The 22978-nt window shown below is 49.1% G+C and overlaps 1 protein-coding gene across 1 annotated transcript in view; it reads left to right on the top strand.

The window, feature by feature from the left end:
- The window catches only part of NTN1 (netrin 1), an 86110-nt gene that overhangs the window by 47343 nt on the left and 15789 nt on the right, over window positions 1–22978 (top strand). The gene's annotated exons all lie outside the window — the stretch shown is intronic.

Here is a 22978-nt window from a genome sequence, read left to right as displayed (position 1 = left end):
CATCATCACCATCATCATCACCATCACCATCATCACCATCACCATCATCACCACCATCACCATCATCATACTCAACTGTCATCATCATCACTGTTATCTCTGCTCCCACCATCACCATCTTCACCACCAGTCACCACTGTCCTCATCATCACCATCATCACCATCACCATCACCATCATCACCATCATCATCATCACCATCATCATCACCATCATCACCATCACCATCATCACCATCATCATCACCATCACCATCATCACCATCACCACCATCACCATTACTCTCCTGGTCACCATCATCGTGACTGGCATTCATCAAGTACCTTCTGTGTGGGGGGCCCTGTGACAAACTCTTTGATGTGTTGTCTTACTGACTTCTCCCCATGGCCCCATGAAGTCAAGTTATTATTCTCATTTCAGAGGTGAGAAAAATAGGCTCATAAAGGTTAAACAGCTTGACCAAGGTCACACAGTGAGTTTGTCCGTGTGGGACTTGGGATTCAAGCCCAGACTGTTTGCTCTGGAGCCTTGTTTTACTGACCACATTCTAAGGGCGGGTGGGAGTTGGCTGGGCAGGTTGGGATCAGGAACATTTCGGGAAGAAAGGGTCACAGGCACGGGGCCCAGAGGTGGCAGATGGCTGGGTGTTTGGAGTCTGTGTGTGAGGGGCGAGAGATGAGGGCGGGGGGGCAGAGTCCACTCCACAAGCCCCTGTTAGTTGTGTCCAGCATTTGGATCCTGTGATGCCAGCAGGAGGAAGACAGGACAGACGAGGCAGGAATGACTGGATTGTGCTGTGGATCACCACAGTCGCCAAGTGGACAGTGGCGCTAAGAGGGGAGACTGAGGCAGGGAGACAGCAGTTGGTGGAGGGGGAGGTGTCTGAAGTAGACCACCTCCCACATTTGAGAGGCGTGGGGCCGAAAGAAGAAGGACGCCCATGTGCCTTTGGTGTCCCCTCAGAGTCCCCTTTTTTTGGGGCCGTGATCCCATAGCCTTCAGATGAATTCACCATCTGATGATATCTCTACCTTCTGTGTATTTCCTTGGTGGAGGCTGAAGAAAAGGTCCACATGAGGCCAGAGGTGGCCTTTGGAGGACTGTGACCTTGTAGAGCCCAGGACAAGAGGGGTCAGAGGCCAGTGCTCCCGAGTGCTCCCATGCTGTGGCCACTGGACCCTCGAACCTGGTCCTGCGGTCCAGGGAGAGTACACCACATCTGAGCCACTCCTCTCGAGGCTAAGGTTCAGGCCTGGGGGGTGGGGATCAAGGTTTAGGGGTGCCTGAGCTCCCAGGGTATTAAGGTGGCCCCTTGGGCATCCTGCCCCTCAGGGAGCTCACAATCTACTCAGGAGCAAATGCAAAAACACCCACTCCATCCCGTGCTCCCTACTGCTGTCCCCTCCTCCCCGGAGGCTGCTGCATGGCTTTCAGTGACTTTCCTAGAGAACAGGGCCATCGTGTCCAGAGCTGAGGGCCTCATCATGGCCAGAACCCCAGTCCCACCAGCCCAGTGTTGGTGGTGAACAGGCAGGCCCCCTGGGGACAGGCAGGAGGCCTTTTTGGGGGACTCTGTGGGTGCCCCGGTGCGGGTCCATCTGCAGGTCTTCCTCAAGGGTCTTGGGCCACCTGTTCTAAGAATTGAAATTTCCTGTCGTCCCGCTCTTGAGGTTTGGAGGGATCTCTCTGGAGCTGGGGTCAGGAGCTCTGGGTCCTGGGCCTGGCTTTACCACCGGCTGGCTGGGTGAGGTCGAGCCAGTCCCTCCCTTCTCGGGGCCTCAGTGTCTTTTTAAGAAACAAGGGCTTGGCCTCAGAAGTCCTCTGAGGTCCCTTCCAGCTGAGGGGCTGTATGGTTCTCCAGAACTCCTAGAACCCCAGCCACCGAGGCTCAGACAGATGGGCGGGTCAGCTCCGAGTCGGCCCGAGACCCCACTCCCGGGTGGGTTGTGCATTTGAGGACTGAGACCTCAGGGCAGACCCGGAGGCCTGGCATGCGTTCAGTTGTCCCAGATGGAGGATTTTTCTGCTTCAATTATCTTCTTTGCAGGTTTTGGGTTTTCAGACAGGGCTGGCAGCTTGGCTGAGTCACGGTAACTATTTCTGAGCTGGCTAGAAGCACGCGTGGAGGACCTCAGGGTTGAAAATCTGTTCTTCTCCTTCCAGTATCAAGAGTCTGGATGACTTCAAATCCAGAGAAACAGCCTCTCTCTGGGTCCCTTGTGGCCAGCCATCACGAGCACCTCGCTCGCACCTGTCCACCCTGCAAAGCGTGATGAGCCCGCGCAATTTACATGGTTGGGTTTACTGATTAATTTCTCCGCAGCCCCCATGCCTGGACCTTGGGCGGTGATGGGTGTGCAGTGAGTGCTCCCAGCCCCGGGGAGAGGCTCTCCTCCATTCTGGACGTCTGAGAAAACCAGGCAGGAGGAGCCTGATTTGCGCTGCTTTATCATTAAGTCAATGTACCTATTTGGGTTTACTCGACAATTTTTACTTTTCATACCTTGATGCACACGTCGGAGCTGTGCTCTGGGTGATGATCATTTCCTGGGCAGGCCACATGCTGTGATGAAAGTTTCTCTCTCAGACGTGCCCCCTTACAGGTCCCTGGTGGGTCTGTCACTACTGGCCGACCCTAAGGGGTGATTGCCTCCCCTCCTGAGAACCCCAGTCCTTCCACCTCCCTGCCTGCACGGGCCCCCTAAGTCCGGGTGCCCCCGCCACCCTGATGCCTTCTCTCTCTGCTTACCCCGAACATCACCGCCCTGGAGATGAGGCTTGTGTTCATACCTGCAGCCCCTTGCCTGGGATCGGCTTTTTCTGGAGGGTGGGGGGGTTCCCTCTCCCTTCTCTAACCTGGCTCCCGCCGCCAGCCAGCCTCCTGCTGTTTCAGGCGAGCACTTGTTAGAGCGGCCAAAGGTTTTTTTTTTTTTTTTTTTGCACTGACAAAGCTATCTGGACACAGCACCGCAGTTACTGAGCAAAATTAACACTAGTCTCTTCTGTGCTGAGAAATCCCGAGGCACACGTGCCTGCCCATCCTTTTGAGGCCCTGAAGGGGGAGATGGGCATTTGAGGACACGGGGGACATACCGAGGCCGCCGGACAGGCCACGGTTGTGAGCAGAGGATGCCGTGAACACCTGCTTCCTCCCAGCCTTGGACAATGGGTCATCTTTTGGTGGGAGCCTGGGGCCGGTGCCCTAGGCTGACTTGATTTCTCTCATTCTCCCCAGCAGTCAGGGAGTTCATCTGTGATACTGAGCAAGAAAGTCCTTTGATATCTCTGGCCACGGATGAGCAGAAAAACGGGCTCATCGATGCCGATTTGTTGACCGGCGGGCGCGTGAGCACAGACTGGGGCTGGCTTCTTGCAGCCTGCCTTCCCTGGCCATCTCTGCTCCAGTACGGAAACCAGGCCAAGCGCCTGGGGAATGTTCAGCTTTTTGTTGTGGGAGGAGGGGAGAATCAGAAGAAAGTCAAATGCTCCTTCGGGACTGGGAGCCAAGAGAAGGGGGGCAGGGAGGCTGGTGGGGCTGGCGGAGGCTCGGCCACACTCGGGCGCCTGCCCATCCTGAGGCTGCTGCTGGGAGGGAGGGGGTGGCCAGGGATGGGGGGACCCTGCTGTCCCCCACCATTCTGCTGTGGGGCCCCTTGGGCTCCAAGCCCAGTGGACGGAGCTGACTGGAGGGAGATGGGCTGAAAAAAGGGCCCACTTGGGAAGGGCACTGGGTGCCAGGCGGAGGAGAAAGGTCTCTGGAGTGTTGGTTGTCTCACCGTCTACGAGAACACCTCATGCATTCCATATTACCAGAGAGTGAGCTGTTTTTCCTAAGTGACTTTTCTAGAAAACTGAGGCTCCTCCACCAAACTTGAACAACTGAATCATCGATTGTGTGTGTCCATCCGTTGGTGGACACTTGGGTTATTTCTGCCTTTGGGCTGGTGTGAATAATGCTCCTGTGAATGTGGGTGGACTCGTGCTTTCTTTGGCAAATGGCTTTTTACTTTTTTATTTTTTTAAGATTATTATTTATTTGAGAGAGAGAGCACAAGTGGGAGGAGCAGAGAGGGAGAGAGAATCTTCAAGCAGACTCCCCGCTGAGCACGGAGCCCAACGTGGGACTCATTCCCATGACCCATAAGACCGTGACCTGAGCCGAAACCAAGAGTCGGACGCTCAACCGACTGAGCCACCCAGGAGCCCCTGCAAATGACTGTTTAAAAATGCTTTTTCTTATTGCAGAGGTATATTAATTAAAAAACATTTTAAAAATGTAGGCAAGTTAAAAGAACATGAATTGTCCATAATCCTGCCATCCAGGGAAACTTTTGGCATATATGTATACATATATATATGCCAAAATATATATATATGTATATATATATATATATACATTTACATTTTGGTATATGCCCTTGTGTATCACTTAGGAATGCATATACGCACCTAGTTTCTAAAAACAGGATTTCATATTCAAACATATACCATTTTGAGGGGCGCCTGGGTGGCTTAGTCCATTAAGCATCTGCCTTCGGCTCAGGTGTGATGCCAGGGTCCTGGGATGGAGTCCCGCATCGGGCTCCCTGCTTGCTGGGGAGCCTGCTTCTCCCTCTGCCTACCACCACTCCCCACTGCTTGTGCTCTCTCTCTCTGACAAAAAATGGATGTAATTTAATAAATAAATACACAAAAATTAAAAAAAATCTTTGCCAACTTGAATGGTAAGGAATAACATCTAGGTTTGAAAAGTGTGTATTTCTTTGAACGTTTTTTGATATATGTCCATAGGCCATTTGTGTTCCTTCTTTTGGGAATTGCTTATTCATGACCTTTGTGTATTTTTTTCCTTGGGGGAATTGATTTTTTTTTAATTAATTTGTAAGAAATCTTTGTGTATCAAGGATGTAACTTGTTTGCCATATCGACTGCAAACAATTTTATCCTGGTTTGCCCTTTGCCTCTCGGTTTTGCTTTTAGTGCTTGTTGATGTGAAAGAAAAAAAAAGCATTTTGTTTTCATGTAGAGACATTTCTAAATGTTTTCTTTTAAACGTCTACCTTTGGTGTTATTCTTCGCGACCCATGCTTCTCTGAGATGTTACAGCTATTTGTCTACATTTCTGTTTATCCCAACACGTTCATACTTAATTTTCCACACTTAAATCTCAAATCCTTTCCTAAAATGATCTGATGACTCATGTGAGCTAGAGAATCCAGTCTTACATCTTCCTGATGTTGTCTTTTTCCTACCGGTTCAAAACACTCCCTTTACCATGTGTTAATTCTTGCATATTTTTGGTTTTGTTTCTGGAGTGTTTTGTTTTTTTTTTTTCTGCCCAATGATATGAATCTATGTTCTGTTGCCAGTTCCACACTGTTTTAATATATTAATTATTTTAGGGCATGAATCCCATGATTACAAAATTTCTTGGCTGTTCTCTTGCATTTTATTTCCAGATGAACTTTAGAATGATTTGGTCAACTTGGGAAAAAAAAATCCTCTGCGATTCTGATTGAAATTTCACTACATTTCTAGATGAATGTAGAGGGAATTGGAATCTTTATAATATTGGATCTTCTCATTTGCAACTTCAGTGTGTCCGTCAGATACTGTTTCACATGGTTTTCTCATGTAGGGTTCTTAAGTTTATACTTGGGCATTTTGAGATGTTTGCAGCCAAGGTGGCATTTTCCACTATACTTTCTAATTGTTTGCTTTTAGCATATATAAAAGAAATTGCTTTTCATGTATTTATTTAGTAATTGGCCTGCTCACTGAACTGTGGGACTGTCTTCCTGAGTTTCATGGGTAGACCATCATAGCATCTTGGTGGAGCCGTCTGTCTCTTTCCAGTGTTTCTGCTGTTCGTTCTCTTTTCTTGTCTTGTTGCATTGGCTACACCCTCCAGAACAACTTTAAGTAGTAAGGATGACAGCAGGTATGCTTATCTTAATTCTGACTTAAGTGGGAATGTCTAGCGTTTCAAACTTTTCTGCTTAAAGACTGTTCAAGGCAATCTAATCTTATTTTGATGTTTCAGAGGCATCGTTAGTACATAATTTAAAAGTATGCTATATTGTAGTAATATCACCAGGGATCAGTGGGTCTTTTTTTTTTTTTTTTAAGATTTTATTTATTTATTTGAGAGAGAGAGAATGAGAGACAGAGAGCATGAGAGGGAGGAGGGTCAGAGGGAGAAGCAGACTCCCTGCTGAGTAGGGAGCCCGATGCAGGACTCGATCCCAGGACTCCAGGATCATGACCCGAGCTGAAGGCAGTCACTTAACCACCTGAGCCACCCAGGCACCCGGATCAGTGGGTCTTGCATATCTGTTTGACTTGTAGGTCCCAGACTTCTATTTTTCTCTCACCTTCATTCTGTCTCTCTCTTGCATTACTGACTTACTGAAATGTTGTTGTATCTTCTCTCTTGTTCCGAAGCTGTCTGTTATCAATTATTTCTGCTTTCACTGGGTCTACATCCAAAAGTTATCCCTCTCCCCTGTTTCTTTTTTTAAACCATTGTTTTAATTGAAGTCATAATCCATGAGCATGGAAAACATTTCAAGCACTACAGAAGTAAAAATTCAAAAGCAGAAAATTCAAACATCATAATAAAAAGTATCTCCCTCTCACACCAAATGCTTATTCACTCTGAAAAAGGCAGTGTTTTGTATCCTTCCAGATATGTTTGGTGCTTGTACCAGGACATATGTGAATACATATCCTTGTGGGCTTTTTAAAGTACAAATCGAGGGGCGCCTGGGTGGCTCAGTCGTTAAGCATCTTCAGCTCAGGTCGTGATCCCAGGGTCCTGGGATCGAGCCCCCGCATCGGGCTCCCTGCTTGGCGGGAAGCCTGCTTCTCCCTCTCCCACTCCCCCTGCGTGTGTTCCCTCTCTCGCTGTGTCTCTCTCTGTCAAATAAATAAATAAAATCTTTAAAAATAAATAAAATACAAATCGAAGCACACCATCACACAATTAAGCACATTTTCTCACTTACTATATTGTGACAGTCTTTCTAAATCAGCATGTATGAATCTCTTACTATGCTGTTCAATGTAGGTAGCAGAATTTATTTGTACAGTCACCGATGTACTTAGGTTTCCCAGTGTTTTGCTATAACAAAAACAGCTACACTGAACATCTGTATAAGCCTTTTTGCTCGCCTCTTCTGATTTTCTGCTCCTAATCTCCTTACTCTGATTTCCACAAGAAAGGGCATAGGTGAACTATTGAAAACTGAATGTAAACGGAGAATAAATAGGTTCCAAATGAGGGTCTGATGATTCTCTTGAACAAAATGAATGAATTTTAGTCAAGGACTTTGTGTTGTTTTTTGCAACTCTAAAGCAGACCCTTTGCTCATTTCTTCATTGTCACCTGGCCTTGTTGACTTCTGAGTTTGCCAGATAAATGGTCCCTCCCACTCCCACGCTCACAGGTGAGGTTGATGCCACCTGGCCATGCGACCTGCATCCACCACAGCTGTCATTTAGTCTCTGTTAGTTTCACTAGCATCACACACGGGCAAGGTGAGGCTTACCTGGGCATGCAGCACCCCAGGGATGCAGCCAGGTGCCCCAGGAGGCACCTGCGGAGTCTTGAGAGTTACACATCACAGTGAGCTGAACCGCAAGCCAAGGGGGATGAAGGAGGAGCTGTCTTGAGGGATGTGTGGAGAGTCATTGTTGCAGGTGGAAGCAGAGAGACCCTGGGAGAGCCCCAGCACCCAGCAGGAACCTCATCCTTGAGGCCCATGTGGCTCCAGGCACAGCTGGATGCTTCCATTATAGGACCTGGGCTGGTGCAGGCCTTAGGATGCTGCTGGGCGTTTCCAGCCATACCAGCACAGGAAGTAAACAAGCACCATCCCTAACTGGGTTGTGGGCCAGAGAGCTTAGTGAGATGCTGCTGAGAATGGAGGTGTGGGGGAGGTTAGGGTGTTGAGATTGATGGGCAGTTTTTCTCTTGCTTTTCCCTCGGTGTTAACCACTTAATGTTCGTTTCCTTTCTGATTCCAAAAGCAATGTGTGTTTTTTGAGACATCTAAGAAAATACAGAAAAATACAAAAGGAAAAAATGATCTGAAATCCGTCTAGAGAGAACACCAATAACATTTTGGCATACATTCTTCTGGTATTTCTTTTTCTTCCTTTATATGTACATGAATCTTTAAGGGCGATAGAATTATCCATATTGTTCTGTAATCTAGGCTTTTTATGTGCTTCATCGGGTATGTTTTTCCATGTTATTAAATATTTTATAACATCATTTCAATAGTTTCATATAGTCTTACTTTATGAGTATAGGATAATTTATTTAAAACCAAGCCCGTAATGTTAGAAACTTAAGCTGTTTTTATTTCTTTTTCTTCTTCCTTCCCTCCCTCCCTCCCTCCTTCCTTCCTATTAAAAAAATTTTACAATGAACGTCCTAGATGTATATTTGTGTAAATTCATAAATTCCTAGAGGTGAAATTTCTGGGTCAAAGAATAAGCATATTTAAATTTAACTTTGCTCTCCAAAAAGATGAAAGCAATCATGTTTCCACCAGAAATCTAGGAGAATGCCTTAAACTCTTGCCCAATAGTTACCATTTTAAAAAAAAATCTTTGCCTATATATTAGGCAAAATAATTATCACGTACATATATTTTTTAAGTAGGCTCTGTGCCCAGCGTGGGGCTCAAACTCATGACCCCGAGATAAAGAGTCATACGCTCTCCCAACTGAGCCGGCCAGGCGCCCCACACGTATCATATTTTCTTTTTTTTTTTTTAATTATTATTTATTTTATTTATTTATTTTTATTTATTTATATTTATTGAGAGAGAGAATGATAGAGGGAGAGCATGAGAGGGGGGAGAGTCAGAGGGAGAAGCAGACCCCCGCTGAGCAGGGAGCCCGATGTGGGACTTGATCCTGGGACTCCACGATCATGACCTGAGCCGAAGGCAGTCGCTTAAACAACTGAGCCACCCAGGCGCCCCCGTATCATATTTTCTAAAGTTGAATTGTTTCTTTCCTGAATTTTAATCAACGTTATTTTAAAACATTAACATAGAAAAAATGTGAAGAAAAAAAGTAACTGAGTAATCCTTTTCTACCTAGAAATAATCACCACTAACATACTTCCCTGTATCTTTAAGTTCATGCTTTTGCCCATCTGGGGGGCCTTCCCTACCAGTTTCCAACTTTTGAGATGCCCTATCTGTTTTTCAGAGTCTATTTGAAGTCCTCCTTCCCCCATCAAGTCTCCTTGGTTCTCTACAACCAGGCATTTTCTCTCCGTTAAATTCATGATGTCTTGCCTGCATTACATTCATACCTGACTACATTTATTGCATTCTGCTTTTCTATTAGTTATGTTCTTGGAGATCATAAGCTCTCCAAGGGCTAGGACCATCTTCCGCATCTGCGACCCTAGCATCATCAACCCAGTGGTGTGTGGCTCCTAGTAAGGACCTCAATAAATACTTGCTAGGTGGAGTTAAGTTGAATATGGGAGGACCAAGGGATCAGGTTCTAGCTCAGGGAGTTGGTTGGCATGACTCTAAAGACCAGACACGGATTCGGCTTCATCCCTTTCCTGATTGCAGAATTCTCCATATTTGTGGTGCGTGTTCCAGAGAGGGACTTGTTGTTCCTACGAATTGCACACTTGTGTTTGTTGGCTTTTTGCATCAGCCAGTGCCAGCCCAGTGACATCTGGCACTCTTGGCTAAAGGCCGGGCCCTTGGGACACTTATGAGCAAAGAGTTACTGAAGGGGGGGCCAGTCATGCCTAATGCAGCCCAGGGCCCATGATGGTCTGGCCAGGTGAGTAGAGAACTTAGCCTCATCTCCTGTAACACGGCTCAGCTTTGGATTTCATCCTGCACCCTGGCTGCGTAGGAGGCTGGAAGACCCAGCCATGCAAGACACTGAGATCATCCCTGCTGCACCTTCTTGTTGGGGGTTTGTGACCCGTCTCTAAGACATGAGAGGAAATAATAAACGTGACAAGGTGCTCAATCTCATTAGTCATCAGGGAAATGCAAATTAAAACCACAAGGCACTCCCGCTGCATACCCACCAGAGGGGCTAAAATGAAAAAGAATATCAGGAATTGGTGAAATGCTTTGCAGGCAGGAGTACAAACTGGTAGTACAAGCATTTTGGAAGACTGGCTTTATCTACTAGAGCTGATGTGTACACCCTTTGACCCAGCAGTTCCACTCATGGGTATATACTGACCGGAAAAGCGTCCATAGGCTTACTGAGAGCCATGTATTAGGATGTTCATAGCAACATTATCTGTAACAGTCCATACCTGCCCATCAGCAATAGAATAGAAAAATAAATTGCGATATCGCACACGTCGGAATGCCATACGAAGAATGAGCGTGAATGACCCACAGCGACACGCAGCAGGTGGCCGAACCTCACAAACCATAATGCTGAATAAAAGAAGCCAGACGCACACTGCATGATTCCACTTGTGTAAAGTGTAAAAATGGGCAAAGCTGATGTACGCTGTTAGGAGCCAGGATATTGGTGATGCAGGTTGGGTGGAGGGTAGTGACCTTGGGAGAGGGGGTGACATGAGGGGGCTTCTGGGGAGCGGGGAGCGTTCTGGTTCTCCATCTGGGTGCTGATTTCATGGGTGTGCTCAGTCTGTGGAGATTCCATGAGCCCTGCACTTATGTGAGCAATTTTCTGACAAATATTCTATGTCAAGAACAAGTTAAAAAGTAATTCATGGAGGGGCCCCTGGGTGGCTCAGTCGGTTGAGCGTCCAACTCTTAGTTTCGGCTCAGGTCATGGTCTCATGGGTCGTGGGATCGAGCTGCACATTGGACTCTGTGCTCAGCGGGGAGTCTGCTTGAAGATTCTCTCTTCCTCTCCCTTTCCCCCTCCCCCCTAGAATAAATAAATAACATCTTTTTTAAAAAAAGTAATTCATGGGGTATATACCCAAAAGAGTTCATGGCAGGGACTTGAGCAGCTATTTGGCACACTGCATGTTCAGAACAGTGTTATTCACAACGGCCAAAGGGTGGAAGTGACCCAGGTGTTCTTGGATGGATGAATGGCTAAACAAACTGGGGTATCTGTATCCAGTGGGATACGATTCAGCCTTAAAAAGGAAGTTCTGACACCTGCTAGAACGTGTTGCAACCTTGAAGACATGATGCCAGGTACAATAAGCCAGCCCCGAGAGGGACAAATGTTGCATGATTGCCTTACGGTGAGGTATGCAGAGTAGTCAAGTTCACAGGGACAGAAGTAGAATGGTGGTTTCCAGGGCTTGCGGGGGAGACGGGGCAATGGGGAGTCAGTGTTCCATGGGGACAGCGTTTCAGTCGGGGAAGATGCAAGGGTTCTGGAGACGGACGGTGGGGACGGTTGCACATGATGTGGTGTGGATGTACTCAGTGCCTCTGAACTTCACGTTGAAAGCTGGTTAAGGTGGAAGGGTTTCTGTTGTGAATATGTTACTGCATTAAATAGCTGCATGTCACAATGGATAGCGGGGCGTCTGCTCTGCGGAGGGGCTGGGCTGAGCCCCGGGCAGGAGGTGCTGCAGCCAAGCCCAGGAAGGGGGCTCTGAGCGCAGGGAGGGGGGGCTCCTCCACCTCTGGAGGAGGTTCTGAGCGGTAGAGGGGGCCCATTGACCTTGGAGGCAGCACGAGGGTCAGACCAGCGGGCACGCGGGCCATTGTCTGAAGCCAGCACCGCACTGCTGTCAGGTCCAGGGGACAGGAGACTTCAGACGGGCTATTTGGCCTGAGGACGGGCAGGATTTCCCCTGTGGGCTTTATTCTGCGGAGTGAAAGTTGGAACCACCACGGAGCTGGCGTGACAGCCAGGGGCTGCTGACTGCAGGACATGCAAAGTCAGGCAAATCCCGGCACCCCACGGGCCATGTGGCAGGAAGCGCCTCCGAGGGGGCAGGGCTGGGGCGGGGGGCACCCCGGGCCGGTGGCGGGGGGCACCCCGGGCCGGTGGCGGGGGGTGGGGTGGCTTGCAGAACGCATGCTTCCTGAATGCGCCAAACCCCAGGACAGCTGTGTGGTCAGGTGTTTTGTTTTGAATGTCCACTTTGGAATGGGAAGGCGTGTCGTTAACTGTTACCAGCAGGGACAGGCTTCCCAGAAAAGCCGCCTCCCGACACCTGGACTTCGGGGCCCGCCCTGGCCGGTCAGCTCAGGCCACTCTGCCTGCCCAGGCTTGCCCTCCAGGTGGCCAGCTGCAGACCCGGGGCCTTTACTGGAGCTATCCGGGGCCTGGTGTGTTTGCCTGGTGGCCCAGGAAGCCCGGGGAACATTTTTGGGCTGAGGAAAAATGCTCCCAGCTGTCAGGTAAGGGTAGGAGGCATGAATCCAGAATAATTTTTCCTGCTGAGACAGTTTTGTTATAAATCTGTAGAGACGTGGGAGTTCCTTGGTGCTCGTGATATCAATCCTGGCGTCTACGTGGAGAGTGGGGTGGGGGTGAAGCCTCCACGCTAAGGAGCAACGGGATTTGCCCCTAAAAGGTTATCTTGAGTTCCTTGGGATCTGCGTGCACACTCTCTGTCCATCTCTTCATGCTCTTGATAGAGAACAGCCAACCTGTCTCGGGTTCTTTAGGAACTATGGGATTCCTCCTCACCCCCAGAACCCATGGCTGGGGAGGTGAATGGATGGTGGGCAGACCTGCCTTGTGTTGTAATCAAAGCATGCTAGGCTGGGTCTGGGGCAACCAAGAAATCTTCTAGGCCGGTGCTCCCCAAAGTGTGTTCTCAGGGTACCTGGGTGTCACCTGGGAACGTGTGAGCAAAGCAGATTATTGGGCCCTACCTCCCACCCACCGAAGACTGCCAACCGGCCTTTTAACGAGATTCTCCAGCTGATTCACATGCACCTCAAAGTTTGGGAAGCACTAACCGGGCCACACTTCCTGGCCCAGGGATATGAAGTGGCTGTCTGTGACCCCACAGGTGGTTAACCGCAGGGGGGGAGCCCCCTGCCCACCGTGTAGGTGAGATGGGGCAGCAGAACCCCACTCTCGGAACTAAGGATTTGTGCCTGGGTGAATCCATTTGTGTTTTGTGAGCTGTTGTCATGGGGAGATGCTAGCCCCGGGAAGGTGGAGAGTGGCCCCACAGTGAATGTGCAGAGCTGAGGGCCCCAAATGCTGCGGGCCTGGTTCCTAGCACCAGGTTGCTATGTGATTACTGACACTTTTTTTTTTAAAGATTTTATTTATTTATTTTAGAGCGAGAGGGAGAGAGTGCGCAGGCAAGGGGAGGGATGAGCAGACTCCTCGCTGAGCGCAGAGCCCACGCGGGGCTGGATCTCATGACCCTGAGATCTTGACCTGAGCCGAAACCAAGAGTCGGACGCTCAACCTACTGAGCCACCCAGGCGCCCTGACATTGCAAAACAAGCTTTTTTCTGTCATCGTGGTCACCATCATCCCAGCACTGAGCTTTTATTGAGCGCCCACCGGGATCCCCACACTGTGTTTAACAGGTAGATTATCTCCTTGTCCCATCTGCCCTGAACAGGTCTCACTTTGAACCTAGGTAACCAAGGTTCAAAGGACAATCGTGGTCACTCACCTCGATAACAGAAGAGATGGAATTTGGGCCGAGGCCCAGGTGAGTCCAGCACCACACTTACTTATACTCGGGAGGTCAGGCAAAATTGTAGTGTGACAGTCCCCAATTTCCATGATTGTGGGGCAGAAGTTCTCCTGTAAGTGCCAAAACTGGTGTAGTTATTATTATCATATGTTAAATTGCGTCGAGGCATTTTACAATATAAACACTAATGTCTGTATTAGTTTCAGTTTCCACATGCATTTTAATTGTGTTTTAATTAAAGACTGAAGTGGAAATCCTATATATCTTGGCCAGTTGAAAGAAAATCCTAAATATTTGCTCAAATAAAATGTAATTTATGCTGTTCTAAAAAAAATGGAAAGGACACGTGGATACTATGGCCCCAGTTCTGACTATTTCCAGATTATACATTTTAAGAGAAAGAGGAAGTTGGGGATGGGGGGGTGGGGAACCCTGTGTAACCATGGAGACACGAGATCATGTGTGCAGCTCCTTCAGCTGGGAATGGGACATGGATGCCCGTGGTATGGCGGAATTGTCCTACCTTCTGTACAGGTTGGGGTGGCTTTGGTGATTGGTTTATTGTATGTTTAACCTCTGGTGGGTGGTGGTTGGCAAACTATGGTCCATGGGCAAAATCCAGCCTGCCACCTCTTTTTGTAAATAAGGTTTTATTAGAAAGCAGCTACACCCACTCATTTACATACCGTCCAAGGCTGCTTTCAGACTGTGACACTGGAGTTAAGTCATTGTGATGGAAACTGTATGGCCTGCAGAGCCCCAAATATCTGCTGTCTGGTCCTATACAGTAAAAAAGTTGGCCAGACCCTGGTCTAATGTTCATGTTTCGGATGGTTCTAAATTTTCTTCCCACTGTAGGTCGTACATGCTTGAATCCCCCTCCTTTATTCATCAAAAGTGGTTTGATCCCAGCGGTGAGAACTCTTAGCTCAGGGGCTGTCGGCTCATGAGAAAAATGTCATCAAAGACCACAGGCTTGATAAAAAAAAAAAAAAATTCAGTGAATTTGCGTGGGTCAGGGTTCTTAGCTGCAAATAACAGAATCCACGACCTCAAGCAGAAGGGGGATTTGTGAGAGAGTTTAGTACCTCTTGGAGGTGCCAGAAGTGCTGTAGGAAGATTCTATGCGGACTTGTAGGAGCTGAGTCCCCAAACCACCCCCGGAATGGCCACCAAGGGACCTGCTGCCTCTGCCACATGCCGTGGAGCGGTTGAGAACCACAGTTCTTTGGCACAGCCCACCCCGTGAACGGACGCTCCCACCCACGCTCTCTCCCCGCCAGTGCACACTGAAGCCTGATTGGTAGAACACAGGTCACATGCAGAGTCTAGCTGCAAGGGAGTCTGGGAAGGGTTTCCTGCCCTCTAGCCCCTGGGCGCTGATCAGGCAGTCCACAGTACATGGCACCACCGCCTTGGTAGCTTTGCCTTGGAAGGTAGATATATCACTTTCTATATTGAAATCTGAGCACTTAAGACATTATTCAGGAAACATGGCAAATGAGACTGGCCCAGAGTGCCTGAGAGAGCAGGCCTAGTATGCTATGGAGGGGGTTCTCAGACCCATCTCCAAATTCCACCCCTCCGTCTTTCTTTTTTTTTTTTTAATTTTATTTATTTATTTGACAGAGAGAGACACAGCGAGAGAGGGAACACAAGCAGGGGGAGTGGGAGAGGGAGAAGCAGGCTTCCCATGGAGCAGGGAGCCCGATGCGGGGCTCGATCCCAGGACCCTGGGATCATGACCTGAGCCGAAGGCAGATGCTTAACGACTGAGCCACCCAGGTGCCCCTCACCCCTCCGTCTTTCAAGGCTCCACTCCCACCTCCTCTGGGACGCCTTCCCAAAGTGGAAGTCTCTGTCCTCCGCCTTCTGGAACACTTTATCTCTTATTCTCCAGGAAGTTACGATCTTTTCCCTCATTTGATAGTTATATGCTTTCCTGTTTTCTCTTCCATGTCTTTGTGACCTTTTTTTGAAGAAGAGAACAGTACCTTATTCTCCATTGAATTCCATTAAACTCCCTTCTTCCCAGAGACAAATCGTGCAACTTAGTCTTTCTGTATTTTTTTCAATGTGCACTACATCTGTGTATCTGTGCACGATACAGAGTGTTGTTTTTTTAAAGATTTTATTTGTGAGAGAGAGAGAGAGCACGTGGGGGGGAGGAGCAGAGGGAGAGGGAGAGAATCTCAAGCAGACTCCGCACTGAGTACAGATGCAGGGCTTGATCTCACGACCCTGAGATCATGACCTGAGCTGAAATCAAGAGTCAGACGCCTAACCGATTGAGTTCACCCATGAACCCCCAGAGCATTGTTTTTTGAGCTAATGCATTTATCTGAATGCTTTTGTGCCAAGTGTATCATTTTGTAACTTGCTGTGTTTTTGAGAGGGATCCGTGTTGCTTTGTAGGGCTGTGCTTCATTCATTTTAAGGCTTATCCCGTATGACATCATATAAAGAAGCTACAATTCATTTATCCATTTCCTACTGATGGCCATTCACTCTTTGCCCCCAATCAGCTCTGTCTGTCCTTCCATGTGCAATTTCTCTAGGATCGACACCAAGAACTGCGATTGTTTGGCTATTTCCAGCCCTACCAGATACTGTCAGATTGCTGCCCAAGATTGCACCAGTTCCCACCAGCTCTGCATGGACATTTTCATTTCCCTCTATCTTAGCTAACACTTGATATCTTATCAGACTTGTATCTTTTTGTCAGTCTGATGGGTGTATTGTTTAAATCTGCATTTGCGTGGTGGTTTTAATTAGCATATGTCTGATAATTAGTGAGGGTGAGCATCTTTTCATGTTTATTGGCTGTTCACATTTCCTTTTCTCTTACATGCATATTCATAGCTATTGTGTGTATGTGTATGTGTTCTATTGGGTTTTCTTTTTCTTCTTCGTTTGTTGGTGTTCTTTATATATTCTGGATACTGATCCTTTGTTGTATGTGGTGCCATTCTTTTTGCCCAGTCTATTATTCTTTTTCCCTTCTTTTTTTTGTTTTGTTTTGTTTTGTTTTGTATCGTATCCCCTGACCTGGTTTTTCTTCATGAAATTCTTGGGTGAGGGCACAATAATGCTTCCCCACTGGATGCCCCCTGACTCAGAACCTCAGTGTCTACATCAGTGAGAAAACCCCAAATCCCTTTTGGTGCTGCCCCTTGAGGTGGGAAGAGCAGAATTCCTTTCCCATCTTCCCACCTCCTGCATCTGTTTCTCTCCAGCTGCATGAGTTTCCTGCAGCTGTTGTAACAAAATACCGTGAACCGGCTGGCTCAAAACAACAGAAGTGTATTTTGTCACAGTTCAGGAAGCCAGAGGCCTGAAATGAAGGTGTTGGCAGGGTTGTTCCCTCCTGGAAGCTCTGTGGGAGAGTCTGTCCATGCCTCTCTCCTAAATGATGGTGGCTGCTGGTGACGCCCAGCATCCCTTGACTTGTACATACCTCATCACAGTCTCCACCTCTGTCTTGACATAGCCTTCCTTACTGTGTGACTGGGTGTCTTCTCTCTTTCCCTTTCTTAGAAGGACACCCGTCATTGGATTTAGGGCCCAGATCCAGGAAAACCTCGTATCAAGATCTTTAGCTTTAATAACACCTGCCAACGCCCTGCAAAGGTCACACTCACAGGCACCAGGGATTGAGACGTGGACATATCTTTTAGGGGCTGTTCAATCCACTACATTTGGCATACTCCACAAATCCCGGAGAACGACTATGCTAAAAGCAGGGTGTGTGTGTGTGTGTGTGTGTGAGGTAGGGTGCCATGTAGGGAAGGAAAGGCACATTCTAACAGAGGCAGTATATTCTATGTGGTGCCATTGCCCCAGAGAGGAAGGGTTGTACATGTTGGGCATTGTAGTTATCAAAGTTTTTCGTTTATTCACAGTCTCAGAAAACAGGCAGTGGGCATACAGGAAGGTGTCCCATTGCATGAGCAGGTATAAGCCAGGTAGAACCTTGGAAGTGGCCATCAACCTGTCCCGCACAGGCTACCGTACCCAGTCGAAGTGGGTCAGGACCGGACCAAGGGTGAGCTACTCTGTCCCTTCACAGATACTAAACTTGTGTCGATCTTACCCTTTTGATGATACGTAAAGGGAGAACAAATACAGGACCCTTAGGAAAGATCGAGCAGAGTCAAGGAAAAAGAGTAGTACTGTTGACTCTCATTATTTGTGGATTCCGTATTTGTAAATCTCCCTACTCGCTAAGATTTATCTGTGGCCCCAAGAATAAGACTTCCATGGTCTTTTCCAAGTCACCATGGCACGAGGATCGCAGTGAAGAATTTGAGTCACCTGATGGGCACAGCCCAGCTGGGGTCAAACAGGGCGATGCTCTGCCTTCTGTTTCAACTCTCGTTCTGTAAACAAGTGTCCTTTTTGCAGACTACGTGGTGCCACATTTTTAAAATTTTTCTGCTTTTTGTTAGCGATTTCGCTGTTTATGACAGCCCCCGAGGGTGGTGCTGCAGCATTCTTGGTGCCTCCTAACCACAAGGAGGCTGCAGGGTGCCTTACGGAGAAAATACGAGTGTTAGATAAGCTTCCTCCACACATGAGTTACAGGGATGGTGGCCATGAGTTCGATGCTAACGAATCAGCCACATATACCAAATAACGTGTCTTTAAACAGAAACACACATACAATAAGGTTAAGTATTGATCGGTTTGTGAAAAGGCTGTGACCAGTGGCTCACAGGAACCTGACCTGTATTTCCCTTAGGAGCATAGTTCAGTATTTGCCAACTGAGCGTTCCAGCAACTTCATAGACTGTAACTACCAAAATGTTCACAGCGCCGTGGGTTAACTACACTGGAATTAGAATAAAAGTGAAAGAAAGGATAGAACCACCGTGAATAATGAGAATCAACTGCATCTGAAAGAGCCCACCTCTGAAAATGACTATCCTGCCAGATCCAGGGGCAGATGTCTGGACATCAGTGCCCTCCAATTGCGAGCACACCGCATTCTCTGCACCACGGGAGCTGAAATTCCTCAGTGGAATGACATTGGGCTGAAATTTTTTTTTTTTTTTAAGATTTTATTTGTTTATTTGAGACAGAGAGAATGAGAGAGACAGAGAGCACATGAGAGGGGGGAGGGTCAGAGGGAGAAGCAGACCCCCCGCCGAGCAGGGAACCCAATGCGGGACTCGATCCCGGGACTCCAGGATCATGACCTGAGCCGAAGGCAGTCGCTTAACCAACTGAGCCACCCAGGCGCCCCTGGGCTGAAATTAAAAGGCAGGATAAGATGGACTATCAGGAAAGATGACAAGAAAACGAAAAAGTTAATCGCAGGAGCGAGATCCATGTAGCATGCAGTGAGGAACAAAAAAACGCCTCCACCAATAGAATATAGTAAAGTGAGCTCTGATAGAGCCGTAAGGTGAAACGTGTATGATTCAGCTATTAAGGTATTGTGTATTATTCATTGACTTACAAAGAGGAAGGGGGGGGAAGCAGGATTTAAAATAGTATGAGCACACGATCGGTTTTTTTATTCCCATTTTTTTAAAAAAATGCTTACTTAGAGGAAGGTCTGGGTGACTGTGTTGCTTAGGGTGGGATAAAAGTTACTTTTAGTGTATACTATACATGTTTCTGTACTGTTGGATTTTTTGCAAAAAACGTATTGCTGTATTACTTGAGTTAAAAAAAAAAAAAAGTGGGGATAAGGAGAACCACGGTGTTTCCAGTGAAACCTGCGCAGAAACATGTCTTCTCCCTCTCTCGCCTCTCAGGGGTCCTGGTCTTGCCTGTCTGTTGGCATCTGTCACATTGCTATCTATACTCATTTGGGTCTGCATCCAGCTCCCTCTTTAGACTCTGAACCGCCGAGGGCAGTCTTAGTATTTCTGGAAGCTGACAGAGTGGGCGGTCCATGTGAGATGCTCAGGGCACCCTTCCACGGGGATGTGGTGGGCATGCAACAGGGAACTGGTGCTCGGGGCCTGGGTGCTAGGGAAAGCATCCCCCATCCTCCCGCTCCTCGCTCCTTGGGTCTGCCGGGCAGCTCTCCCCTCCTCCGGCCTGAACTTCTTCAGGATGGGAACCCTGGTGCAAGGGAGGGGGAGAGAACGAAGAGCTTGACCTGGAGCTCGTTCATGGGGGAGGACCAGAGGGTGTGTTGAGACCAAATCAGTAAGTTCAAGGCTTTGGAGAAAACCTTTTTTTATTATTATTTTTTTTAATTTATTCATTTGAGAGAGAGACAGAGAGAACACAGCAGGGGGAGAGGCAGGGAGAGAGGGAGAAGCAGGCTCCCCGCTGAGCTAGGAGCCCGATGTGGGGCTCGATCCCAGGACCCTGGGACCATGACCTGAGCCGAAGGCAGACGCTTAACCATCTGAGCCACCCAGGAGAAAACCTTTTGAGTTTTGGATGGGAGGGTAGGAACTGGAGGTAGCTCCATGGGGTTCTCCAAAGACCCACTATGTTGGCCTCAGCTTGGCCTGTGGCCCCAGGCATCCTGTGGACCCGCTAACGGGTTCCCTCTCAGATCTGTGTCTCTGCCAAAGCTGTGTCCTGGTCCACAGAGGCTCTGGAGCTGGACAGATCCCGGCTGCGTCTGGAGCAGGGTTTGATAAATGCTATAAACGCCCCCACTCGAGTGTGCCGGAGTTAATTTAAAAACCAGCTTCGCAAACACAATCAGGAGGCCTCAGAAGGAAAGAAGGCAGGCAGGAGCGAGGTCTGCGCACTGACTCATCTTTCCCCCAGGGGCGGTGACACACGGCTCTGACATTTCCCGCGGCCACAGCCTCCAGAGACAACAGGCCGCGGGGAGGCCCCTGGAGGCCCGGGCAGCCTTGCGGGAGGCTGGCTGCGCCCTGCGCCCCGGGTGCCATGCAGGAGAGCCTGCAGGCCGGGAGCTGGGGCCCAGGAGGAAGGGCCCTCCTGCCTCCCTCCGCGACCAGTCTGAGAATCTTCCTCTCAAACAAAACAAACATGAGCTGATGGGGTGGAGGCCCCAGGGACAGGCTGGGTGGCCCTTGTCTTCAAACTCTCTGCGTTGTTTCTCCGGGGTGGGGCAGATTGGAGACACGTCGCAGAGATAGAACTTTGCCGCGAGAGCCGCCTGTGGGTCTCATCATCTTATTTGGTGAACCGAGCACATTGCCTCTTGGTGTTGACGAGGGCTCTGTTGTTCTTGGAGGAGAGGCTGTGGGCCTTTCAGACCCTTGTCCACACAGGCAAAGTGTCTGCAGGATGCAGAGCGGTAGAGCGGGTGCTCCTGGGCAGGGGCAGAGCCCCCAGGGGGTTGGGAAGCAGCCCCGGGTGGCCCCCCACCTGCTGACTAGCTGTGTGGTCTCCCCTTCACTGGACCTACATGCCCCATCTTTCACTCCCAGAGGTCAAGCTGGATGATGGCTGGAGTTTCTGCTAGCTGTCTGGTTGTGCGAACCATGGAAGGGAGCACCGTGATGGAGCGGGGACTTCCTCCTGAGGCCCCCCGACTCCCCTGCCTCCTTCTCCCCTTCCCTCTCCCCCACCCCCTCCCCGGCTCCCTGGCTTGCCCCCTGTTTTATCTCCAAAGCTGAAATTCCCGCCTCTCTGTGGAGCAGAGGAAGACAGGGCCAGAAAACGCTCCCATCCACCACGTTGTCATTGTCACTTTAGAAGGTCCCAGAAGGTCAGCTTCCAGTGGCCTCTCGGCACAGAGTCTTACTTGTACTGCTTGGGCACGGCCCATTCACAGGCTGTGGAAAAATACCCCTCGTCCTCCCCAGAAAAGGTGGTAAGAACGGATAATTTCGAAGGTAGACGACAAGTAGAAGGTGGGAGAACATTCTGGTACATTAACGTACTGAGGATGGGATGTAAATATTTTTTGGCGGCGGGCACATCCTGTTTATTTTCTCCTTGATTGAGGATATCTTGTCTGCTTTCAGGAAGGATTTGTGGCCGAGGTACAAGGGGTGGCTTTTGATATGAAAATGTGCATTGTGGCTCCCTGAATGGGGTGTGGGGGAGGGGCTGGGAGCCCCCCCTACCCCACCCCCACCCCGCCAGGCTGGGCAGAGGAGGGGCCTCGGTGCGGTCCAGCCCGGGGGAAGCTGCAAGGCCTCAAAGGGTGCTTTTAGGAAAGTCTGGATCAGACATGATGTTATAGGAAAAAATGCAGCGTCTAAGGCAACCGCGTGTGAATAGAGAGAAAGCCGAGACAGGGCAGGGAGACAGAGAGGACACAGCACAGATTGTCGTGGGGGGTTGGGGGGGACGGGCAAAGGGCCATGCAGGGGAACGGGGCAAGGATGCTCTGCTCCCCAAGGGAAGGCCGGCCATGGGGGTGGCTGGTGACGCCAGGAGTCAGGCCTGCACATTTCTGGTCTGTGCCCAGCGGAGTGAGCTGTTTCTATTGGAAGCCTTGCAGCCACCCTCGACCCCCAGCGTTTGGGGTCGGGGACAGGGTCAGCCTAAGACCCCTTCGGGGAGGGCCTGAGGGGTGGGGTCTGCCCCTCTTTGTCCCTTGCACGTTGCAAGCCAAAGAGGGACGGTTGCCTTTGCTGCAAAAGGTTTCCAGCAATGCTCGACAGCCTGGCCCAAATCGTGCCTCTGCCCTTTTCCAAGTGACCTGGGGCAGGTTACTCTTTGAGCTTTGGTTTCTCCACCTGTAAACCAGGATTCTCGTCGGCGCCTACCTCAAAGGGACGTGGGGATTAAGTGAATTGTTTTTGAAAGCAGCTTTATTGAGGTGATAATTCACCTGCCATATCATGCGCCCGTTTAGAGCATACAGTTCTGCCGTTTGGAGTCTGCTCAGCTGTGTAACTATCCCCAGCATCAGCGTGCATCGCCCCCAAAAGAAATGCTGTACCCACTAGCTGCTACTCCCCATTTCCTCCCATCCACCCACCCTCGATGGCGGACTGATATTCCCGTGTATGGATATACCGTATTCTATTTATCTGTTCATCCGTTGCTGGACATTTGGGTTGGTTCCACTTTTTTGGCTCCTGTGGATCTGTGGGTAGGTTCTGGGCGGGTGTGTGTTCTCATTTCTCGTGGGTAGACCCCTTGTGTTCAGCTTCTTGAGGACTGTTTCCCAGGGTGGCTGCACCATTTTATGTCCCCACCAGGAATGCATGAGGAATGCATTTTCCCCATCTCTGTGCCAGCACCTAATACATTTGCCTTTTTTGATCGGAGCCATCCCCGTGGGTGTGCAGTGGTAGCCCGGGGTGGTTTTGAGTTGCATTTTCCTGATCGTGGCCTAAAGCCTCTTTTCACGTGCTAATTGGCCACTTGTCGATCTTTCTTGGAGAAGTGTTTCTTCAGATCCCTTTGTCCCTTTTGATAAGGAAGTTCGTCCTCAGAAGAGCTTGGAGGCATGCGTTGA

Source organism: Leptonychotes weddellii, chromosome 15 (genome assembly GCF_054177405.1).
Source record: "Leptonychotes weddellii isolate Sample4059 chromosome 15, ASM5417740v2, whole genome shotgun sequence".
In the NCBI taxonomy this organism is placed as follows: Eukaryota; Metazoa; Chordata; class Mammalia; order Carnivora; family Phocidae; genus Leptonychotes; species Leptonychotes weddellii.
This window is presented reverse-complemented; position numbering and strand designations above follow the sequence as displayed.